Raw genomic sequence first — 6,148 nt, 5'->3', positions numbered from 1 at the left:
TCCGACTCTGTGCGACCCCATAGACGGAAGCCCACCAGGCTCCCCCGTCCCTGGGATTCTCCAGGCAAGAACACTGGAGTGGGTTGCCATTTCCTTCTCCAGTGCGTGAAAGTGAAAAGTGAAAGTGAAGTCGCTCAGTCATGTCTGACTCAGCGACCCCATGGACTGCAGCCTACCAGGCTCCTCTGTCCATGGGATTCTCCAGGCAAGAGTACTGGAGTGGGGTGCCATTGCCTTTACTAGATAATGCTAAATGATTTTCTACAGGGAATTTTTATCAATCTGTACTCTGATATTACTGATGGGGAGTGTATAAGAACTTTGAATAAGTTACATCCTTGCCAACATTTTGTATTATCAGACTTCTTAATGTCTACCAATCTAGTGAATAAAAAAATTATGTCAATGATTACTAGTGAAATTGAACACCTTTTCATGTACTTTTTACCTTTCATATTTCTTTTTTTTAATGCCAGTTCATGTCTTTTGCTAATTTTCCTCTTGAGTTATTCGTCCTTTATTTATTCAGTTGGAGGATTCAGTTTGCTAACTTGGATACTAACCCTTTTTTAGAAATATGTTTCTCCAAGTTTGTGGTGTGGTTTGTATTTTTACTTACTTTATGGTGTCTGAACTGATCAGGAATTCTTAATTCTAAAGTTAAACTCATGCATCTTTTAAAATACATATTGTACCATTTGTGTCTTGTTTAAGAGATCTTTTCCTAACCTGAGGTCATAAAAACTTTCTATATTTTCTTCTAAATTTTTTGTTGTTGTTGTTTTTAAGAACTCGTCTTACTTTTAGCTGCACTGAATCTCTGTTGCTGTGCTTGGACTTCCTCTAATTGCAGCAAGCAGGGATTATGGTCCGGTTGCAGTATGTGGGCTTCTCACTGCAGTGGTTTCTCTTGTTGCAGAGCACAGGCGCTACGCACACAGGCTTCGGTAGCTGTGGCCCTTGAGCGTAGTTGCTCCACCACATGTAGAACCTTCCCAAACCAGGGATTGAACTCATGCCCCCTGCACTGGCTGACGGATTCTTATCCACTATACCACCAGGGAAGTCCTAAAGGTTTTAAAGTTTGCTCTTGACATCTGGCTCAGAGGATAAAGCATCTGCCTGCCATGCAGGAGACCCGGGTTCGATCCCTGGGTTGGGAAGATCCCCTGGAGAAAGAAATGGCAACCCACTCCAGTATTCTTGCCTGGAGAATCCCATGGACAGAGGAGCCTGGCGGGCTACAGTCCACGGGGTCACAAAGAGTCTGTGGGTTTTTTTTTAATGGATATCTTATTTTCCCGTATCCATTATTAAACAGGCCATTCTTTTTCTGTTGACAGTGCGCATTCCACTATAAGTCAAGTATCCCTAAATGTGCAGTTTGTTTCTGGGCTTTCTAATCTCTTCAAATGGTCTATTATCTACACCTGCACATATATCCCACTGTCAAAAATACTATAGCTCTGTAATAAACCTTAATAACTGATATGGGAAATCTCTCCACCATATTCTCTCTCTTCAGAATGCCTTTTTAATTCTTGTACCTGTGAGCTCCCATGTACACTTAAGAAAAACAGTTTGTCAGTTTTATCAAAAACCTTGATGGAATTTTGTTGGAGTTATATGGCCTCTATAAGTAAATTTGAGGAGAATTAACAACTTAATCATGTGGAATTCATACATATCGTGTATCTCTCCATTCACTTTGTTCAGTCACTGTGTTGTGTCCGACTCTGCAGCCCCAAGAACTGCAGCATGCCAGACTTCCCCGTCCCTCACTATCTCCGTGAGTTTTCGAAAACCCATGTGTCCATTGAGTCAGTGATGCCATCCAACCATCTTATCCCGTCGCCTTCTTCTCTTGCCTTCAATCTTTCCCAACATCAGGGTCTTTTCCAGTGAATTGGCTCTTCGCATCAGGTGGCCAAAGTATTGGAGCTTCAGCTTCAGCATCAGTCCTTCCAGTGAATATTCAGGGTTGATATCCTTTAAGATTGACTGGTTTGATTTCCTTGCAGTCGAAGGGACTCTTAAAAGTCTTCTCCAACACCACAGTTCGAAATCATCAATTCTTTGGTGCTCAGCCTTCTTTATGGTCCAATTCTCACATCCATACATGACTAGTGGAAAAAACATACCTTTAACTATATGAAGCTTTGTCAGGAAAGTGTTGTCTAAGATTTTTACTATGCTGTCTAGGTTTGTTATATTCTTATGCTACTGCAAATAATGCCCCCCCTTTTTTTTTTGGTGGCGCCACACGGCTTGCAGGATCTTACTCCCCTGACCAGTGATTGAACCAGGACCACAGCAGGGAAAGCTCTGAGTCTTAACTACTGGACCACCAAGGAGTTCCCAATGACCCTTTTAAAATTAAATGGTCTTTTAAAAATTACATTTGCTTATTGTTTGTTACTGGCATTTACATATGTAACTAACTTGTGTATCTCATCCAAACACCTTGCTAAACTACTTATGTCTCATATTTTCTGTAGACTATTCTATAGGAAATAATATCAGTGAATAATGAACATTTTTGTTTCTTCTTTTTAAATCCTTGTTTTTTTCTTTCTTTATCTTATTTTACTGCACTGATTAGAACCTCCAGAATGGTGTTGAATAAATTGAAGGTAATGAACCTCTTTGTCTTGTTCCTGATTTTAAGAGGAATATCTTTCAACTTTTCACCATTATCTGGATGTTTGCTCTATATTTTTTTTGTTATACCCTTAATTGGGTTAAAAGTATTTTTTTCTACCCCTATTTTGCTGAAAATATTAATGTAGGTTTTTTTTAGTATTGAAATTTATCAAATGCTTTTTCTGCAACAACTGTGGTATTCATATGGCTTATATACATAGCATGCTTCTACTTCTGGGATAAACTCAGCTTGGTATCTATATACATCAAGGCTTATTTACAGAGACCAGAAACCATTCTAGCTATTTTCAGCAGAAAGGAATTTAATAAATGGAATTAGAATGTTTTTAGTTTCACATGTCAAACCCAACTCAAATGAGATTGAAAAGTATATGGAAAAGTACGAATTTGCTAAGTGTTGGACGCATGTTCTATGAACCAAGGTTGTTCACCATATCAAGCAAATATTCTGTATTTCACCGATTTCTGTCTAGCTGACCTATCAATAACTGAGAATATTTTGATTATCCACTATAATGGCAATTTTTATCAATTTCTCCCTGTAGTCTTATTGTTTATTTATCCTGAGACTATTTTATTAGGTACATACAATTTAGAACTGTTACATCTTCCTACTGAGTTTCACGCTTCATTATAATCTGTTAGTCCTCTGTATCCCTAATAATGCTTCTGGTCTTAAGGTCTATTTTGTCTGATATTAATACAGCATCTCAATTTTGTTTTGGTGAGTATTTACCTCATACACCTTTTACTTCCAATCTTTCCATGCCTTTAAATTTTAGGTGAATCTCTTAGGAACAGCATATAGATGGATTGGGACCAAGACCAAAAAATAGATGTTCGGCATTTTGTGTCTGCTCAACTTCCAAAACTCCTTATTTGAGAGAAATGCTCCTTTATGTGAGTCTATGAGAGACAGAACTTCATTTTCACTACAGCGCCTAGAGATAATGAATATTGCCTCTCCTATCCCCGGGGTGGCTAAGGTGCTGGTGCGTGACTCAGCCTTGACCAGTCGGATGCTCCAGCCAGGGTCTGGAATATCAAGTGACACAAAGATGACACAATTGATAATTCAGGCATGGCAGGGCCAGCAGTGTCCAATGACAGTAGCAGCAGTCCTCAGCAACAGCAGTGTCCGGGGGTGGTGGCTAGTGTCCAGCGCCGACAGCGCCTTAACCAGACTTTTCCTGTGCTGACCTGGGTTATGATTCCCAGGGCCTGGCCTCCCTTGGTTTCTCCCTGTTTTCTGGGACCAATTCTCCTTCTTCTTGATTCTGGAAGTCACCTGGTCTCTTTATAATAAATACCTTTTGTGCTTAAGTAAGTGAAAGTCGGTCAGTCCTGTCGGACACTTTGTGACCCCATGGACTGCAGCCCACAAGGCTCCTCTGTTCATGGGATTCTCCAGGCAACAATACAAGAGTGGGTTGCCATTTCCTTCTCCAGGGGATCGTCTCGACCCAGGGATTGAACCCGGGTATCCTGCATTCCAGGCAGATTCTTTACCATCTCAGCCACCAGGGAAGCTCTTGCTTAAGTAAAGGAGGCCCTGTTTTCATTACTTGCAAAGAAGAATCCTGACTGATACAAAATTGTTCTTTCTCCCTCTGGAATTGAGGAGGAGGTAATATGAAGAAGAAATATGTGAAGTCTGGATTTTCTGTAGCCATTCTTGCTACCATAGGGAAGCTGGTCCGGGTATAAAATTAACATAGAAGAAAGGATGAAAGTGAAAGTGAAAGTCGCTCAGTTGTGTCCCAACTCTTTGCAACCCCGTGGACTATATAGTCCATGGAATTCTCCAGGCCAGAATACTGGAGTGCGTACCTGTTCCCTTCTCCAGGGGATCTTTCCAACCCAGGGATCGAACCCAGGTCTCCTGCACTGCAGGCGGATTCTTTACCAGCTGAGCCACCAGGGAACCCCAATGTAGAAGAAAGGTAGATACATAAAGGCAAAACCATGAAAACACCTCGACTCTCTGGATCAAGCCCTACTTAAAGTTATCCTTACTCTGGACTTTAGTCTCATAAGTCAATAAATTTCATGTATTGTTTAATCTCACTTAAGTGGACTTTTCTGTCACTTGCAACCCAACACATCCTACCTGATACCTTTTTATTCTGCCTTTGAAAAGGAATCCCTTGTTTGAGTCTGCATTAGGCTTTTAGCTGCTATTCTACTTCTTTCTTTCCTAGTTGAGCTCCTCATAAATGATTTAAAATCTTGGTGTCTTCATTTCCTCACTGCCTTTTGTTGTTTAATCCACAAAAGTCTGGACTCCTTCTTTATCACTCTGCTACCACTATTCTTTTAGATCAGCAACAGTCTTCTTCTTTCAATGCCACATTCTCAAAGTCATTCATTCATTCAACCAACATTTTTACATGCTCACTTTTGCAAAGTATAGTACTATATCATTCATTGGACAGATACTTGTTGAACATCTAATATATCCCAGACTTTTAGGATAAAAACAAATTATATAGGGCCCTTAGTCTCATGTAGAATTACTATTTTATCAGAAAAGACAGAAATTAAAGTAATTGAAATAAACTATAGTGAATGTTACTAGAATATCTCCCTAGGAAATTGACATTTAAGCTAAGGCCTAAAAGTTGAACATAGAAGGATGGGAGTAATACAAAGATAATGTTAATGGAAAAGGCCTGGAGGCAAAGGCTGCTGCTACTGTTGCTAAGTTGCTTCAGTCGTGTCCGACTCTGTGCGACCCCATAGACAGAAGCCCACCAGGCTCCCCCGTCCCTGGGATTCTCTAGGCAAGAACACTGGAGTGGGTTGCCATTTCCTTCTCCAATGCATGAAAGTGAAAAGTGAAAGTGAAGTCGCTCAGTCGTGTCCGACTCTTAGCGAGCCCATGGACTCGCAGCCTACCAGGCTCCTCCACCCATGGGATTTTCCAGGCAAGAGTACTGGAGTTGGGTGCCATTGCCCTCTCCGAGGGAGGCAAAGGAGGATCATGCAAAACTCATAGAGCTGTGACAAGTCCAGCATTGCTGGGTAGAAATGTACAAGGAAGAGTGGCAAGAAACAAGGTGAGACCAAATCGTGGACAGCCTTGGTAACCCACTGAAGACAGTAGGCAGATGCTGTAATATTTTAATCAGAAGACTGATTAAATTACATTTATTAAAGATTGCTTTGCGGTTTGGGGAGGAGACTAAGAATGTTTTCGGAAAATCAGAAAATATTTGCAGGTGTTTGCCATTTGATGGCCTAGAGCACAATGGTGGCCACAGGGGTAAAGAAAAGGGAATGGATTTGAGACATACTTTGGAAGTAGCCCCAAAAGGATATTAACAGAGGTAGAGTGATATGTGCTAAGTCGCTTCAGTCATGTCCAACTCTTTGCAACCCATGGACTGTAGCCTGCCAGGCTCCTCTGTCCAGGCAAGAATACTAGAGTGGGTTGCCATGCCCTCCTCCAGGGGATCTTCCTGACCCAGGGATCAAACCCAAG

Source organism: Bison bison, unplaced genomic scaffold (assembly GCF_000754665.1).
Source record: "Bison bison bison isolate TAMUID 2011002044 unplaced genomic scaffold, Bison_UMD1.0 scf7180017864104, whole genome shotgun sequence".
NCBI classification, from domain to species: domain Eukaryota; kingdom Metazoa; phylum Chordata; class Mammalia; order Artiodactyla; family Bovidae; genus Bison; species Bison bison.
Note: the sequence above shows the minus strand (reverse complement) of the source record.